The sequence below is a fragment of the Megalobrama amblycephala genome, linkage group LG4, assembly GCF_018812025.1.
Source record: "Megalobrama amblycephala isolate DHTTF-2021 linkage group LG4, ASM1881202v1, whole genome shotgun sequence".
Taxonomy (NCBI): domain Eukaryota; kingdom Metazoa; phylum Chordata; class Actinopteri; order Cypriniformes; family Xenocyprididae; genus Megalobrama; species Megalobrama amblycephala.
Window position 1 is genome coordinate 35,133,842 of NC_063047.1, and position 20,502 is coordinate 35,154,343.

Genomic DNA, 20,502 nt, shown 5'->3' on the forward strand with positions numbered 1-20,502 from the left:
TTTGACATTGGCTGTCATGAGGCCATTATAATAGTGTCATGAATATGTATCTTGAGCTCAAGTACAGTGGTACAAATTGAACTTGTCATTAAAATGTCATTAAGTGACAAAACTCTGACAAATAATTTTATAACAGCGTCATGACTATTTTTCATTTCATGTTTTTTTTTTTTTTTTAAGTTTCCTCCAACAGAAGGTCAGATAATAGACAATTTCAAATTTCGTAAAAAAGAAGACACTGTTATAAAATAATGGTAACACTTTATTTTAGGGTCTTTTAATTAGTTGCTTATTACTATTAGCATTCATATGGCTAAAATACTGGCTATTTATTAGTACTTATAAAGCACATATTAATGCCTTATTCTGCATTATCTTATTCTACATTCTTAATACCCAATACCTAAACCTAACAATTAACAGCAGTAAGCAGTAAATTAAGAGTTTATTGAGGGAAAAGTCATAGTTAATCGTTTATATATGTGTTCCCTATACTAAAGTGTTGCCAAAATAATGTAATGTAATGATAACCCATAAAGCTAAGTAGTTTTTTAAGTTTGATAATTAATTTGCTATGTCATGTTTATGACAGGTTATGATGTTTTGCTAATGTCAAGTTGTCGTGACAAAGACACTGACAGGTTATGATGTATTGGTTTATGTCAAGTTGTCGTAACAAAGACATCTCAAACAATGTCATCTTTGCATTAAAAATGACATAATTGAGCGAATGACACTTAATGACAGTTGTCATAAACATGCATAAAACCTGCTTTATATTCATGACACATGTCATGTCAAGATTATGAAGGTGTCATGTCAGTCTTATGCACACCCCTTCAAGTAAAGTGTTACCCAAAAGGATTTTTCTCTTTTAATATATAATATTTAAATCCACTTAGAGACACAAATTATATTTGAAAAGATACATGGCACTTTGCATTACTTTGTCACTTGTTTATTGCATAATTTAGAGGACATTTCAAGCACAATTTATAATGTGCCTGTGTTTGATCATCAAACAGATCTTCATATTAAGGTTATTCATCTTCATATTAAGATATAGCACGTGTTAACAGTGATTAACAACTAAAGAAGGTCATTTGATTAGACAGCATAGACAGACCCTCTTTTGCCAATCAGTATCACACCCCCAACCCAACACACTCCACCACTCGGGGTCGGGACCCTCTTGGCCCCCGCTGCCATGGTGGGTGGGTGCAGCCAAGTAATAGTACCGGCTTCACGTCTCTCCCTGGGGGTCATCAGCACCGTTACACCCAATCCAAGTGTGCTCTAGCTCCTCGTCCCAGGGATAACACGAATAAACCGGGTGCCAGGCCCTACCGGAGACCGGATGCTGCTCCGCGGCACAACGAAAGCAGCAGACACGTAAAATCCTTCGCGAGAATTGCGTTTCGCGTACGCAATCCAATCCCGCGAAGGACTGGACACAGACTCGCCGAGGGAAACTTCATGAAGAAACTTTCTCGACCGTCGGTTTTGAGTCTTACATTTTTCGTCCTGCGGTTAGACACACACACACCGAGCTCAGTGTAATTTATATATAGACAGAGGAGACAAATGTGAACATAAGTGGTTGTTATTGCGCTTATGGACTCATCTTTAACTAAATTTTTGATTAAATACTAAAACTAAAATTTCTCAATTGATTTGATCACTTTTGGGGGCAAGACTAGAATGGTTTTGATTTGTATTCTTTTTGTATAAGTCTCTTATGTTCATCAAGGCTGCATTAAAAATAAACAGTAATCAAAAACAGTAATATTGTGAAATATTATTACAATTTAAATTAACTCCATTTTAATATACATAAGTAAAAATTGTGATGGCATTAAGCATAAGAGGATATTTTTGGAGAATATGGTGCACTGATGACCAAACTGATAGGAAAATTAAAAACTAAAATGGTGGCAACCCCTTTTAGTTTACCTGTATATTTCTGTCATGACAACTCTCTGTTAGGGTTCGGAAAGAATAGGATTCAATTTGCAGGGTAATACACAGTTTATTAGGGAAACAGATCAAAGAGTAATAAAATAGCAGCAAGGGCTAGACTGGATAATGTCCACAGTCAGTGACGGCCTCAGGTGGCACAATCCCCATGTGAGTTGGCCAGAGAATTCTGTGTTAGCATGGAGCTCTTTTTTCATAAGTTTTGTCTGGGTGCTGCTTCATCTTCTGGCTGTATTTCTTCAATGTTGCAGGAGGAGGCGGTGGATCTAACCGGTGTTCCTGTGGAGTACCTTGGTCTGCGACGTGTGTTCAGCAAGTACCGGGCGGCATCTTTTCCTCCGCATCGGCCTTATGACTGTGCCATTGACCTCCTCCCAGGCTCTTCTCTGTCCAAGGGCCGCCTATACTCTCTCTAGGGACCAGAGAGGGAAGCATTAGATAAGTATATCCATGAATCATTGGCGGCTGGCCTCAGGTGCTGTGTTTCAATAGACAGTTGAACGCATGACACAAGCAACACAATAACACGTGCCGAAGCACATGGCGAACAAACACAAAAACCACATGCCGAAGCGCGTGACCGGACAAACAAGACAGCCATGCGTTCCGAATGAACAGCGGTACAAACACAAACCCAAGGTAGATCAAACCGCCATCCTGACACTCTCGAAGTGTTTGGCATGGTATTGGATATGACAATGTAGATGTGTTCGGTCTTGGCGGAATCCATCTGCTACGTTGCTGCTGCTGCTGCTGTTGATTATTGCTGCTGCTGCAGAGCAAGTACAGGATTTGCTACTGCCAATACATAAACGACACGCTGCTGCGAGCAAGTTAGACATGCTGCTGCTGTACAATATCGTACATGAATTACCCGTTGCAGATCTATACAGGTGGAGCTGGGGAAGGTGGAGGGTTTCTGAAGTATGCTGCACTGCTAAGGCAAATGCTTACTCATGTATTTAAAGGTGCCCAAGAATGCTTTTTCACAAGATGTAATATAAGTCTAAGGTGTCTCCTGAATGTGTCTGTGAAGTTTCAGCTCAAAATACCCCATAGATTTTTTTAAATAAATTTTTTTAACTGCATATTTTGGGGCATCATTAACAATGCACTGATTTACACTCGGCGCCGCCCCCTTAAATCGCGTGCTCCCTGCCACACGAGCTCTCGACTATATTACAGCGCATTTACACTTTTATTTAAGTTCACACAGCTAATATAACCCTCAAATGGATCTTTACAAGATGTTCGTCATGCATGCTGTATGCATGCTTCGAATTATGTGAGTAAAGTATTTATTTGGATGTTAACATTTTATTCTGAGTGAATTTGAGGCTGTCCTCCGTGGCTAACGGCTAATGCTACACTGTTGGAGAGATTTATAAAGAATGAAGTTGTGTTTATGAATTATACAGACTGCAAGTGTTTAAAAAATGAAAATAGCGATGGCTCTTGTCTCCGTGAATACAGTAATAAACGATGGTAACTTTAACCACATTTAACAGTACATTAGCAACATGCTAATGAAACATTTAGAAAGACAATTTACAAATATCAGTAAAAATATCATGCTATCATGGATTATGTCAGTTATTATTGCTCCATCTGCCATTTTTCGCTGTTATTCTTGCTTACCTAGTCTGATGATTCGGCTGTGTGCAGCTCCAGACGTTAATACTGGCTTGTGTAATCCCTTGAACATGGGCTGGCATTATGCAATTATTGGGGGCGTACACCCCGACTGTTACGTAACAGTCAGTGTTATGTTGAGATTCGCCTGTTCTTCGGAGGTCGTTTAAACAAATGAGATTTATATAAGAAGGAGGAAACAATGGGGTTTGAGACTCACTGTATGTCTTTTCCATGTACTGAACTCTTGTTATTTAACTATGCCAAGGTAAATTCAATTTTTGAATCTAGGGCACCTTTAAAGATTGAGCACGCAAGCTCATTGGCTACTAATACAGCAGGAACCAATCATCTGTGTCCTATAGATAATGATGTAATTGAGCAGGTTGAGTTAAAGGACCTATTAGCCTGCCCATTAGAGTTTCATGCCAGAACTTTGTATTTGTTCCTTTTATCAACAGTGTCCAAAATATAATGGGCCATGAGCAGGGGTTGAGTATAGGTTATGTCCTAGATATATATATTTTTTCATCCGGCACCTGCGTTCTCAGTCTCAGCACATTTGTCAAGTGCTGATATGGTCTAACCTTGTTTTGCAGAGTAAATTTTATTCTGAAACCAACTTTATCGTAGAGTCACTAAGAAAATGTCAAGCCTCCCTGTAGAATACCAAAAGAACACTGACCCATTCAGGTCACGTATTTATTATATTCCTTCAAAAGCTACAATACAACCCTCCCCACACTCCATTATACACAGAACTCTAAGTTCATAGATGCTTTGACACTGTCTTTAAAGCAACTCACATAAAGAAAACATTTGTTTTTTTTTTTAAAATGGCTTTGTAGGTTGTCCTATTTATTGTTTGGATTGGACATCTCACAAAAAGAACTTCTCCACCTCTTCATTCTTCCCCTGTATGATCTCATTGTCCATAGTGTGAGATGGACAAAAATACAATATCTTCAGGTAATTTTGCTGAAGTTAAGCTGCAGGTGGATCTCTATTGTCAGTGCAGTTGTGTGAGTGAGCTGGTGTTACGCTGGACGTCCACTGTGTAGGAGTGAGGGGGAAAAAATACAGAGGCAGTGGTTAAGGGATTCATGATATTCTGGTGTCCCTGTACATCATTATGAACTTGTTCAGAAGTCAGAGAAGACAGAAGCAATTATCTTTTTGGATATTTCCATATTTTATGAAGAATCCATGATCACAAATTTTGTCCCACCTGTCCATTACACCTACGTGTCACGAAGCTTAGTTTTTGTATTATCGCAGCCCAGAACTAATTTAAGCTTTAAAATCATATTGTGTAGACCTCTAACTAGTAGTTAATCACCTTTCATTCTGCAACTATTGAAATTTCCTGAGAGAGTCGTTCAATTTCAGTTCAAGTTTTATTTGGGGAGAGTTCTTTGTCTCAAAGCAATTACTAAATCACACAGACTTGTCTATCAAACTGTTACTTAGCAATTCGAATTATGTGCTTTCCCTTAAGGATAAATGATCCTTAATAATCATTGATTGTTGTTTGGATGTTTATTGTTGTTTTTTGATTGAAAGAGAAAGTTTTTGTACCATTTCACTGAGAAATGAAACAACATGGGTTAGAGAACAACAGGAAGGTGATTTTACTGGATGAGAAATATGCTGAAGGATATTGATAATGTCACCTTGCCCCACACCCCACCAAAACAGCCTCATAATTGACTTCATGACACACTATGTAACTGTTGAGCATGCCTTAGCTCTATGCAATGAAATCAATATTTCTATTCCGGTCTTCACTGCACTTATTTTCATACTTCATTGACCTGCCTATTGATTGTTAAACTATTTACCTCCACAAGCAACAAATGTGTCTTCCCTAAAAGGACAAACAGTGCCATCTAAACTAGATTTAACTAAAAAATGTCAAATAGAAAATGGGAATACAATATTGAGAGTGGGCACAATCCTCTGAGACTGCCCACTGCAACAAATTGTAATGATTCTCCCAGCGAACAGACTACTAACAATTAATGTGTAATCAGTGTGGATGGTACACTGGATATACGCTATATAATATCACACAAGCAAGATGAATGTTGTTCCAAAAACCTGCAAATTGCTGATTTTCAGACCAGCAGCATATGTGTGATTTTGCTTTCATACAACTGTTCGATAAGTTACTTTGTCTGTTTTTGCAGATGAAAATAGCTGATTCAGAGTTAAAAAACTGAGCGTCTTCCAATCGTTTTAGGTGTTCTGTACCTGGATGGATTAATTCACATAGCTCTCTCCATTTATTCTCTAAATCTGAGCCGCTGAAGACGAGGTGGATTAATTTTGTTTTCGAAGAAAATGTTTCCTCAGCTCTACCGAAATTAGTTATGTCTGCACAAATCATTTCACATAGGACTGCTTTGTGAACAAATATCAATACAAAGGGACAATGCAAAACAGAGGTTGTGCTAAAAATGTGCTACTCAAGGATAGATCAGTAAACTGTTTGTTATCCAGCTTACAGTCTCCAGAGTGATACTGGATATGGCAGTAATAAAGGTGAGAGCACTTTATTACAGTTCATCGGAGTTGATTTACGGATATAAAACCAGTTCAACAGGCTTATACTAATATAGTGGATAAAAACAAGAAGACAATATAAGTTATAACTGTAATTAAACTAAACTTTACCTGTTCTGTCTCCATGCTGCATATATTAGCAGTTTCTGACATTATAGTGCATCCTGACTGAATCCTGACACCGGAGAATCAGCTCTTGAAGCTCCGCCCTCTTAAGCCGATCGCAGCAGCTCATTTGCATTTAAAGGGCCAACACTGAAATGGCGTGTTTTTGCTCAACGCCAAAAAGTGGCAATTTTAACATGCTATTAAAATTATCTGTGGGTTATTTTGAGCTAAAACTTCACATACACACTCTGGGGACATCAGAGACTTATTTTACATCTTGTAAAATGGGGCATAATAGGTCCCCTTTAATAAATCGATTGAGTAAACAAATCAATTATGATCATAACTTGTTTTGTTCTTGAATTAATCAGTGTATTTCAACGAATCAATTGAATGAATCAATTACTTACTCAGAGGCTGCATCCGAAAACTTAGGCAGCATTTGTGCATGAAGGCACCTCACAAAACTGATTTCGGATAGACTTCTGAGGCAGTGTAACAGTTTAATGATCTACCGCAAAATAGAGCAAGCTTTCGTGAGAACTAAACAAATATTTAATTACTACAGTTGTAATTTCTCGCTTGAAATTACATCAAAAGTAGAAACCGTTGGTGAAAAACTTACATCACACAAACTGACCAGCAACCGCAACTTTCAGATGCCATCTTTCTTTTTCTAACTCAACTGTCACAGAATGGAACACATAGGATTGTGGGATATCAAAGGCAGCAAAGGATATATCTATGCTGCCTTCAAAAATCAATAAGATGAAGGTATCTCATGAGACAGGAAGTGAAGCTAATATTGGATTCGGACATGCTTTGATGCCTTCTTACCTTGGAATACATCCTCCGAAGGCAGCATTTTCTATGTTTTCGGATGCAGCCAGAATTTGTTGCATTCATGAATTAATCAGCATTTTGGACGAATCGACTGAGTAAATGAATCAATGACTCTGTTTAGTTTCTGAATTAATCAGTGTTTTTGAACAAATCGGTTAAGTGAATGAATCACTGACTCACTCATAATTGTGTAATTCCAGAATAAATCAGTGTATTGTAACATATTAGTTGAGTGAATGAATCAATGACTTACTCATAATTTATTTGTTCTTGCATGTATCAGTGTTTTTCTGTAAAAAGAAACACTGAAAATTCCAAATAATACTAATGCACAGAGTATGCCTTGAGTGTGCAAACACTGTTGTATAAAGTGTATAATACTTCTGGCCAAAAAATAATAACCATACTGTATTTCATATAAAATTATTTAACTAAAATATTAAATTATACAGTGTATCTTCTCTTTACAAGGCATTTTATTGTCCTTGCTTCATAAGATAACAATGAATAAACAATCAGGATGAACAAACAAACAAACTGTAGGTTTGATACCCAACTGTGATAACTGGCCATTTTTTCCTCCATAAATCATTTTCACATTCTCGGAGAGGACTGTAAGACCTAGGTGTTCCAGGAGAGAGTATAACACATTTCTCATGCTCTTATTCAGGTAGCTGCACTAAATAAATGATTGTACAGTTCTTATCTGGCAGTTCAGTCTGTCAACCACACTTGCTGGGGTGGAGCCAAATGATTTGAGCCTCAGAACCTGACGCCATGATATCTTTACAAAGGAACATGAAGGCTGGTTCAGATTCTGCCTGCCGTAACATAAGATTAGACTTCTGTCCCATTGCCTGCGCCGGGAGATCTATGTCACCTATTGTGATGCTGGGGCATTTTGTATAATGTTTAGGTCAATGAAATTATGTTTACTATTATTTGAGAGAACACTGCAACATTTTCACAGTCTTCACTACAAACATCAATTGAGATGCGTTTACCGCCAGTTGCATTTGAAACAGCATGAATTTGTGTATAACAGGGAACATTTTCAGAACTTTGGCTATCGGTTCTCTCAAGGTTATGAACACATGTTCTTCCAGTAACATTAATAGACCCTTTTCACATTTCCTGGTTTCTCCTAAGTGGAAGCTGTCATAGTTGGGTAAACTTATATGGCGGTAAATGACTGCATTAAATATATCTTTTTTGTTTGTTCCCATTTGCTCAAATAGAAAAAGAAAGACTCCACAATAGTGCTTTCACAACTTTCAAAAAGAGGAAAAAAATAGAGAGAGATTGATAACGGCAGTCAGAAGATAGAAAGATGTCAATTTTACCATCACTCCCACTGCCGCTGTATTAGAAACACTCTCACAGCAGCGTTAACTAGTTTTTGTCTTTATAATGTTCTCAAAACGTTAGCACAAAAACATTATTTATACATTGTTCATGGAATGTTATTTTCTGAAATGTTTTACTTGGATGGTAATCTAACATATTTAAAATGTTGTTTTAGAATGTTCAAAAAACATTCAAAAGTAACTCCATTATAATGTTTGCGAAATGATAAAGCAAAATGACAACAATAAAAACATTAACAAAACGTTTTTAGCTGCTAAATGCTGCGAATCAGAATTAAGCATTCGAGAGAACTGTGTACACTGCAAAAAATGCTGTTCTTACTTAGAATTTTTGTCTTGTTTCCAGTCCAAATATCTAAAAATTCTTAGATCAAGAAGCATTTTCTTTGACAAGTAAAATTTATTTTCTTGTTTTTAGGAAAAATAAGTCAAAATTAAGTGAGTTTTTCCTTAAAACAAGCAAAATAATCTTAATCCAAACTGAAAACAAGATTATATAGCTTATTCTTGGTTTGAAATAAGATTATTTTGCTTACCCCATTGGCAGATTATTTTGCTTGTTTTAAGGAAAAACTTACTTAATTTTGACTTATTTTTCCTGAAAACAAGAAAATAATTTTTACTTGTCAAGAAAATGCTTCTTGATTTAAGAACGTCAAGATATTTTGACTAGAAACAAGATAAAAACTCTAAGTAAGAACTAGGGATGTCCCGATCACGTTTTTTTGCCCTCGAGTCCGAGTCATTTGATTTTGAGTATCTACCGATACCGAGTCCCGATCCGATACTTCTATAATACATGAAAAAGAATAAAGAAGAGCGAAAAAAACAGATCCAGGAACAGTGCTTTTCAGGTTTTTCAGGAATCTAACAATCGTTTTCACGTACAGAAAATGGATAAAGTAATCAAATATAAAATATCACTGCATATAATCTTTACTGTATAAAATAAATAAAGATTAATCATTATTGAAGTTACAAAAACTATTCAGTCAAGAGCAGTGAGTGATTTCTTTGTTATTTGTTGTTTGATTTAACATTAAAAACAGGCAGCAGGAATAGTTTTTTTTCCCTATAAGACATGCACGATCCAGTACATATACTGTTACACATGCGCTGTCTTTCTCGACTAATATACGTTCACTTAAGACATAACCGACTATGTTTGCTAGAATACTCGCTAAGACGGGCATGTTGACATAATTTTTGTATGAATTTGTCCGCTGAAGCGCAAGACTTGAAAGAGAACTCCGTATTTGCGCGCTGACTGAAATAAGCGTGTGCGCGCTTCGGATGAGTGCACACAAATCTTCTCACAGCGCATGCGAGTTCTCTTTTGCGTCTTGTTCTTGAAGGTTTAAATCAGCAAAGCTTAAATGAGTTAGTTTAAACACAGACAGCAACGTGTGCTGTTCAGGTCTCACCTGTATCAACACCCGGGTGATGACGGCGTAAATGACTGGACATTAGAGCATACGGCACTCGCAGTTAACAGTTTACAAAGAGTGACTGTTTTGTCCACGCTTTCTGATTATCGTTGTTGTAACGTTTTGCGCATCCATCGACTGAAACATACATTATTTGAACTCTGTCTGTTTTCCACGTTGCTATTTTAAACAAACCATATTAACCAACAGATGCGTCGTCATTCGAGATGGACCGCGGTGCAAGTGCGTACCTAACCGTAAGTGGAGAACCGTAGGGTTCGATTTTTTACTGAGAACCGTTGCACCCCTAATACATATATATCCGAGTCCTGATCGGGAGGTAACGTCCGATTCCGATCGAGTCTGAAACCACGTGATCGGGCCCGATTTCCGATCACGTGATCGGATCTGGACATCCCTAGTAAGAACAGCATTTTTTTGCAGTGTAATAATTCATTTAAAGCGGCAATCCGTAAGTTTTGCCTCTTTGTCGCCATCTCTGTTTGAAACCTGCAATTGCAGTTTTTTTGCGGAATTATCATCTTTACGTGGGTTGTGCATCGGCACGGCTCCTCAGTGCGGATGAATCTAATGTTTGCTGTCAGTCACCGCATCGGTGTGGATACTGTACTTCGGAATCACAGATTCTATGTCTTGGAAGTATGACCAAAATAAGATTTTTCACCGGAAAATGTAATCTGAACAAGTAAGTAGCATGTCTGCCACTTTAGTTATGACCAACTGAGAAAAAAAGCATTACAATAAATCACGCTGCCAATGGTGATTAAATCTAATGATCACTTAGCTCGGCTCACGTCAAACCGTGCAAATTATTATTTGTTCTAAAACTGTTAATGTTAACATCATCAGCATTGCGTGACTATGTGTATTTAGTGTGTATTAGCGTTATCTGTAGATTTCAATTTCTGTAGCCACTCTGCAGTCTGAAGCCTTTTGCTTTTGACTACGGGTGAATCTCCAGTTGACACTGATGATTGTCATTTGGACCTTTCTGGATTACAATCCACCATCAAAATGATAAGTTTAATTATTTCAGCTGCTTTGAGAAAACGCTATAAATGATCCGCTACCAGCAGCATCCTCACATACCATATAGCCTACTAGCTGGGACTCCTTCTTTATGTAAACAATAGTGACGTAATGACGCAAAGACGAACGGCTGCACACTCGAATTTCCTGCGGAAACCCACTCGAATTAGAAAACATTATTACAGGGTACAAGCTTACCGTTGTGAATCGGGCTAAGGTAAGGAGATAGATTTGAACACTGGCTGGTTATGTACTTGCTCAAAAATTGATTTTGGATCATTTTTAACCAAAAAAAGTTAAGGACTGCATCTTTAAACACCTTATATTCATCAAAGCTCCTGTCACTCAAATAGCAGAGCAGGACACTACCTTCCTCTCACCCTGATCCTGAACCCTGTAGTAACATCCTGACCTCATCCTAGCAGGAAGAATTTTGTGCTGAAATAGCTCTGTTAACACCGTGCATGTCCGAGTCTGACAAATGCATTTATCAGCTCTGCAGCAGTGCTCATTTTTCACAGCTTTGCTAATTAGAGCACAAAGGGCATCCATGTCTGCCGCACTGGACACTCAATCAATACAAACTCGCAGTTCACGCCAGTGTAAGAATCCTGGCAGAACTGCAAGTGGAAAGGTTATCGTGCTCCAGTTTTAGCTCAGTGTGTCAAAACAGTGTAGCCTTCCTCAACAGTGAAAAAAATTAATAATGATAATAAAAAATGAAAAACACCCTTAATGTGTACTAGTAAAATGCAGTAATTCTATTAAATCCTTCATCAGTCTCAACATTTCAACATCCCATAAAAGTACTTGTGATATAAAAGGTATTGTGCATATAATCGTGTTATTCCTAATGGTTTATTTCACAGGTAATATCAATGCATCAAATGAAGAGGGCATGTTTGGTTTGCGGAACATGACCTTCAACAAAACAGGCATCTGTTGAGCGTTAATTTCGTTCCACCAGACTGCTTGGCTCATTGATAAGATGCTACAATTTCAGAGGCTTGTGATATGTGATGTTCATTAAGGGCCTTACAGGTCAATTATGTTTTGAGTCACGATCAGGAGAGGGAGAAAAGCTTTTAACGACGCTGGGCCATTAAAAGGAAAGTGATCCATAGCACCCTGTGGCATTTCTTCTCTGCTAGCCACTTCCCATTTTCTCAAATTCCTCTAATGGTTAATCTTTCAGAGCCAAGGAGAGCACAGATTTCCCCTTGCAATTAAACTCTCAATGTCTTTCCTCACTAAAAACGCCTTGGCGAGAGCAACAATGGAGGAAAGTGCATGCTATAGAGAATGCAAGGCTTTTCGCCGCATTTGCAGGGCGTTGAATATGTGTTGATGATGAAAGACTTCTTTGACTTAAAGGAAATTGAGTTGTATTGGGGTAAACTTGAACTGATGTGTTGCTGATGAAGCATTCCCGCACACAGTCGGCCCAGCGGCTGAGGATTGTAATGCATTAGGTTGATGTAATGGAAAATGTGTTTCAGTCATATTACCAAGAATATTCATGGCTGAATTTCATGCATGTCAACTAAAACAATTTACAACTGCAAATGAGTGTGCCTGAAATTTTTGCCTTTATTTATGGCTGCAGCAAACAGGAAACTCAAAATACATTTTTTGACTTTGAAATCAATGTAAAGCTGATGCTAAACATTAAAACATCTATGATGAAAAAAAAAGGTTTGTTCTATTTATTGTTGTATTATTTATTAGTAACCTTATTGTATAATTGTATAAGGTTCAGATTAAGTTTTTGTTGTTGTTGTTGTTGTGCAGATTATTTTGATTGGTGATTGGTATTATTACAATGCAGTTATGTATATAAGCTGTTTGTACATGGAATTACAAAAAAATAATTTATTTTTGGAAGAAAAAATGATGGCACACTTCAGATTTAAATGATTAAAGGTGCCCTAGATTCAAAATTTGAATTTACCTCAGCATAGTTGAATAACAAGAGTTCAGTACATGGAAAAGACATACATTGAGTTTCAAACTCCATTGCTTTCTCTTTCTTATGTAAATCACATTTGTTTAAAAGACTTCCGGAAAACACGTGGATCTCAACATAACACCGACTGTTACGTAACAGTCAGGGTGTACGCCCCAATATTTGCATATGCCAGCCCATGTTCCCAACATTATGAAAGGCATTAGACAAGGGCAGCCAGTAATGTCTGGATCTGCACAGGTGAATCAACAGACTAGGTAAGCAAAAACAACAGCGAAAATGGCAGATGGAGCAATAACATCTGACATGATCCATGATAGCATGATATTTTTAGTGATATTTGTAAATTGTCTATCTAAATGTTTCGTTAGCATGTTGCTAATGTACTGTTAAATGAGGTTAAAGTTACCATCGTTTCTTACTGAATTCACGGAGACAAGAGCCGTCGCTATTTTCATTTTTAAACACTTGCAGTCTGTATAATTCATAAACACAACTTCATTCTGTATAAATAACTCTCCAACAGTGTAGCATTAGCCGTTAGCCACGGAGCACAGCCTCAAACTCATAGAGAATCAAATATAAACATAAAAATAATTCGAAGCATGCATACAGCATGCAAGACGAAGATCTTGTAAAGATCCATTTGAGGGTTATATTAGCTGTGTGAACTTTGTAAATGTGCTGTAATATAATCGAGAGCTCGTGTGGCAGGGAGCACGCAAATTAAAGGGGCGGCGTGCTGAAAAAATCAGTGCATAGTTAATGATGCCCCAAAATAGGCAGTTAAAAAAATTAATTTAAAAAAATCTATGGGGTATTTTGAGCTGAAACTTCACAGACACATTCAGGGGACACCTTAGACTTATATTACATCTTGTGAAAAAGCATTCTTGGGCACCTTTAAAAAGCCTATTTCTTTTTTTCATTAATGCACAGTATAGGTGATGGGTGAAAATAGTAATACAAAAAAAGTAAAAAACAAAAAAGTCTATGGATGCAAATGCAAATAGAATGTAATGAGAATTGTACTAAATTGGAAGACTCAATAAAATACAAAAGAAAAAATGATCAGAGCAGTACAGTTGTAATTCTCAAAATAAGTTAACACTCTGCAAAGTTTTGCCAAGGTATATTAGGACATCTGTGTGTTTGCTGTGAGCTGAACTGACGTGCTGTTGGTAACAGTCTCCATCATTCATCTGTAAAAGACACGGGCCACAAAGAGAGCAGCCAAGGGGTTTGACACTTGACAGAAGAGCTTGTGCCAAATCCATTGGCCTGTCAGCTTGTCTCCCTTTAGTCCTCATTTACTGAAACTTGGGCTATGATGCAGAAGTGATTTTCTCACTAAATGTGATGCTTTTTTTTTTTTTTAACAACAGTCTCCGTCCTTCAGCATTTTTTTAAATAAAATCTATATGAACTGTAACAAGGGCAAGTCTTTATTTGTTTCCTTGTGCACATTCAATCAATACCAAGTTGGGGGTGTCTTTATACCTGGAGGGTTAATCAGTCTATTTCATATTTTTCTTTAACAGGAGATCTCTCTGTCTGCATCACCAGCCTGGGAAAACACATATATAATATATTCTTTCTGTCTGTTTGGTCAATAACACAACTCCATTTTAAAGTGTTTCTAATTTGACATGCTGGCTGACCTGTAGTTGCAACACGTTCTTGAGAACATTGCTTGGTTAAAGACAGCTCTAAAAATTATGTAACAAGGTTTTATATAACAAACAAAAGTATATATAAAAAATGAAAAATTCTGCACAGTCTGCACATTCTAATTTTCCATTGGTTTTACTTTGTGCTAACCACATGTATGTGCTAAACACACTGGATTAAGTATTAGATGTTTAGTCAACTGCTTCTGTAATTAAAAAATGTCTCACTCTTCAGCTAATGTGATGCAGAAGCGACTTGACCAGCCAGAAAATCAATTTACAAAATCTAATTCATCACTGTGAGTTAAGGGCAAAAGTACATTTCTCACACATCAACTGCATCAGTCTGCAGCCATCAGCACTGATGGCCAAATGAAGAATATTGATGGTCTGCTCACATCTGAGTGATAATATCACTTCTTAAAGAATTACACTGATGTGTGACAATCACAGGCATCTTAACTTGGTATATTCTTTTTTTTTTTTCAGTTCATCAACTTTCCATGTACTGAATGATAACTATAGATAAATAAATAAATAAATATATATATATATATATATATATATATATATATATATATAATATATATATATATATATATATATATATATATATATATATATATATATATATATATATATATATATATATATATATATATATATATATATATATATATATAAAACTGTTAGTTCCTGTCCTTGATTCTGATTGGTCAATAGCTGTTTTATTCACGGCTATGACCGCTTCACCCAACGGTTCTGTGTATCACTACACAACACCCTTAGCAACCACTCTTAGTAACGGAAACTGTTTGTTCTCAATTGATATTGTTCATTGAAGCTTCTTGTATTATGTAGAAGAGTATTGTGAGAACGAGTTTAAGTTTATTACCTGGATTCAGATTTAGCATTTTCCTTCAGGTCAGTCCTATGTTTGTAATAAAAAATCTGTTTAAATGTCTGATGTATTATCTTGTCCTTTTAACAATTAAGGGGTTTTCCCTTGACTGACAGCGCTAGTCAAAGCATTTGTCAGTTGCGTCTTGTTCCGTGTTCACAAGAATTCAGTCTTTGCAATGTAAAAGTCTTCGTTACTGACTGACACACTCATAAAGACAGTCTTTGCCGCCATCTAATGGCGTAATAATGTAACTTCTATTGCTGTTCATGGTCAGGGATTTTTTTTCCGGCGGAAGGAAGGCTTTTAGTGAAAGTTTACTTCATGAAAGTTGCATTGATACATATTTTTGGCTTTAATATTTGTATTGTGTGTTAACCGTTATATAAAAGCAATAAGGTACTCGAGGCTAGTGTTATATCGTGAATAAGTCACGGCTGAAGGGGTTGCTTCACGTCGTGCCTAACAACGCCCTTTAGCCGTGACTTATTCACAATACAGCACAGCCTCTCATACCTTATTGCTTACATATAGCTTGCCAGGGTTTGTGGCTGTGATGAATCACACACGATGCAGGAAAAGTAACAAAAAAACTGTCTTTAATAAATCAAAAAGGAAAACACAGGAGATGGCGGGAGTAATAAAACAACCACGTATTGACGAGACCAGACAAAGAACTAAGCAAAAACAGGGTAGCTTATATAAAGCTGAGAGATAATGAATAGAACAGAAACAGGTGTGGGAACCAATTAACATCCAAGGATACTAACTAGGAAACACAGGAAATCAAACGGAGTGAAACCAAAATTAAATTGAAGCTGCAAGCAGTGATGAAAGGGCCCTCGCATCCGGGCTCACCGCCATCTGTTGGCCTTAGGAAAACAGTGAACAGTGGGCATCATGCATGTAAGCGAGTAAAAACAGGAGAATTATGGCAAAGTCATTTCAAAGTGCCACACTTCCTGCTGCCAACACGTGGCGTTTTGACTGTAACTGAATATTGCCATGTAGATTTCTTCAGGCCAGGACTATCATCAAACATGTGAAGTTTGGAGCAGATCGGACATTGTATGTCTGAGTTACAACAACTTCCTCTTTCATGGCGTTATTCGCATACATTAGCACTTAGCCAAGTGTTGCATGATTTAACATGTTTCCTGTATGTTTGGTACTTCGTAGCATATTGAAATGTGTTTCTGGGAGTGAATTACAGTGTAAAGCATGCCATTTCCTGTTGCCAGCAGGTGGCGCTATGACTAACTGAATATTGTCAAGTAGATGTCTTTAGGCTAGGACTCTTATCACACATGTGAAGTTTGGGTACATCGGACATTGTTTGCCTGAGTTACAACAGCTTCCTCTTTCATGGCGAAACATCAGACTTTATCAGGCCGCCACGGACACGCCCTTCAACGAAAACACAAGATCTTCGAAATTTAACATCACTAAGGCCTCAAGATTAGACTGACCATATATGATGTGGTTCTGGTTAAATCTCTATGAGGAGTTAATCACAGTGTAAAACAAGTCATTTCCTGTTGCCCACAGGTGGCGCTATGACTGTAATTGAATATTGCCATGTAAATGTCTTCAGACTCTAAAAAAATATGTGAAGTTTGGGGTAGATCCGACATTGTTTGCCTGAGTTACAACAACTTCCTGTTTCATGGCGAAACATCAAACTTTGTCAGGCCGCCACAGACATGCTCTTTAGCAAAAACTCAAGATCTTTGCAATTTAACGTTGCAAAGGCCTTTAGATTAGACTGACCATTGATGTTGATCTTATAAAAGCTCTAGGAGTTTGTTAAAGTACAACGTCTGGAAATGGCAAAAACTGCAAAAATTTTGCAGAGAAAACTCAAAATATCTCACTTCCTGTTGGGTTTGCAGATTTTGCAAATTTCATACCTGTACATGAAACATAAAATGAAGGGCACTTAATTGAAATTTTGTAAGTGGCGCTACAACTAATTCTGAAAACCATATCAGACACAAATTTTCACCACTTCTGACGCGTGTGCAAAGTTTCATGAGTTTTCGAGCATGTTTAGGTCCTCAAAAATACGATTCATTTTGGAGAAGAATAATAATTGACTGAGCAATTACAATAGGGTCCTAAGAAAAGGACATAACAGCATAACCGTTACAGAAGTATTTTGACACTTTTGGTTGACAAACATAGCTGTGATGAACACATTTGTGAATTTGAGAAGAATCCAAGAAGATCCTCTAAGAATCACTGTGACATTTGTTTTTATTTAGCTTTTTTGGTAACACTTTACAATAAGGTTCATTAGTTAAACATTAGTTAATGTATTAACTAACATGAACTAACCATAAGCAATACATTTGTTACTATATTTACTAATCTTCGCTAACATTAGTTAATGAAAATAGAGGTGTTCATTGTTTGTTCATGTTAGTTGACAGTGCATTAACTAATGTTAACAAGATTTTAATAATGTATTAGTAAATGTTGAAATTAACATTAACAAAGATTAATAAATTCTGTATAAGTGCAGTTCATTATTAGTTCATATTAACTAATGTAGTTAACTGATGTTAACTAATGAACCTTATTGTAAAGTGTTACCGCTTTTTTTATCTAACAAAGTTGGCTTTCAAAATGAATGTTGGCAAAAAGATTAGTTACAGGAGATGTTATTTTCTGTCCTGTCAAGAGAGCTAAATTGTGTAGAAAAAAGCAATGGTTTGTGCAGGAAATGATTACGATTAAAAGTTTGGTTTAGTCTGGCTATCACCAGACCAAGCTCTATTTAAAATTGAACATTGGTCTGGGGAGTTTGCTATATATTTCCTACTGCACAAGAGGCGTGATCAACGAGCATTAGTCACGCAATTGGATAGTCCTTCAACCAATCAGATCAACGATCCGGGTGACGTACTTTGCAGAGCGATGCGAAAACTCCAGACAGGTTTACCGTGTCTCAATCAGTATCGAGCGATTTTTGCAGGTTGTGCACAAAAAACATGAAAGTGATCGGTATTTACACCCACTCGAGCAATTTGTTTGCTAACTAAAGAAGTCATTCAGCATCGTCGAGAGTTTAAAAGGCGACTCTGATACTGTTCTGGTTCAGTGTAAATGAACGCGGAATATAACCGCCCTAAACTACGTCATTGTCATGACAACCAAAAAGAATTCCAGTCAGCTCAAGCGGCGCGAGATTCAAGAAGCAGGGAGACGAAACATATAGAGCAAATAATAAAAATATTGTCTACCATCAAGGGGCATTGAAGTAAAAGAGTCCTGTACTCACATCGTGAAGCAAACCACCAAAATAACAGCAGAGAATCATTGTGTGTCATTAATCGCTGTTTGTAATCTTCCTATGAAGAGACTGTCGGATCAACGCTCTGCTACATTTCTCTCAGATAGGGTAAATGCTTAACACAATCGGCGTCACTGTGATTGTGCATTGTTATTTTGGAGTGATGGTCGTGCGAGAGACGGGTAGATCAGATAGAGTTTGAAAGCTGCTTGCCGTCGCTTCTCTATCGTCATCGTGTTATACCCGCCAATAGCGAGCAAGGTGGATAAGCCAGTCTGTGATTGGTTCCCGCAAAAGTGTAACAGAGCAGCAGAAGTGAATGCACGGGTTTCCAGACTGAGCTGCAGAGCGAAATCAAATCGCCGGCAGATCAGGCTGGGTTTACCCAGACTAAGTTTGGTTACCTTTCAAAAAAAAAGTTCTCACAGTGGGGATTTCAAAATGAACTAATCACCAGCATACCAACAGTAATACAATAGCAAGTATATTTTGAGCCTGTCTCACTGGTGGTATGAAAAGCATAACAGATGCACCAGATGTAGGCCTCTTCAACGCATTGTACCATCACTGCAAATCTATCAAAGTGGCTGTAAGTGGAAAGTTATTCATCTGTCCAGAGAATGCAAAACAGGAATGTACAAAAGAAGGATATGTTGGTGCCTGTAAGTTGATTTAAAGACTACACCAACCAAAGAAATCCAAAGTTGAGAAAGAACTACGGTAATTTTTTTGTTTTTGACAGTTCACATCAAAAGGTTCTTCTGCTTGACATATTGATGGCAGCTATTAAGGGGTGATCCACTTAGACCCTCAGCACAATACAGCCAATTAGTGCAATTCAGCTTTTGAACAACAAATTCCTCTCTGAAGAATAAAGGGCTCTAAAGTAATCAATATTACCGCAATATACCTGAATGGCTTTTGAATTGTAGATTGATTGTTGTTTCAAGCAAACTATTGCCCTCCATACCAGACTAAACACTTTCAGAAACAAAGAATGAAGACAGGGAATCAGTGGTGAAAACACAATATGACCAGTTGGGAATGAAGCCATTAAGAGTGTTGATTATCACTCTTCTTTAAGAGATGACCTGAGACGTAGATAATTTTGATATATGAGCACTGGACAGAGAGAGCTGTAATAAAGAGGCCCTTCTGCCTGATTTTACATTTCTTTTAGGATTATATTGCAAAACTACCTTTGTTTATTTCCCAGAAAGTTTTAACGATTTGAAGAAGAACTTTGGTTTATGTTTATCAGCCAGTCTGTTTCCTGCATCTGAATGAGGTCTGAATAATTAAGACCTCTCACAATCTTGGCTCTATTATTAATCTCTGACACAAAGCTGTCACAAAGCTATTGGAAATCTGCACTGCACACCTGAGCCAAAGGAATTTCGTTATCAAAACTGCCTGATAAGCGGTGCAACACACACAATCTGACTTTTAAGAGACTGACATACATTTAATTATTCTTTGCTTTTTGGGAAATGATTGGGATGTCTGAAACATTGAAATAGATTTGAATTTGAAAGGATTTAGCAAGTGCGTAGTGCTGAAACCCTATGTAATTGTTACATTTTCCAAGGATCAGCATTCTCTCCTAAAAGTGGTCCGGCAGACTAAACCGTAAGTCGTAGAGACTTGAAACTTTGAGGGCTGGTAGTACAACGTCACCAAGGCTTGTCCCGATTGGCCTGA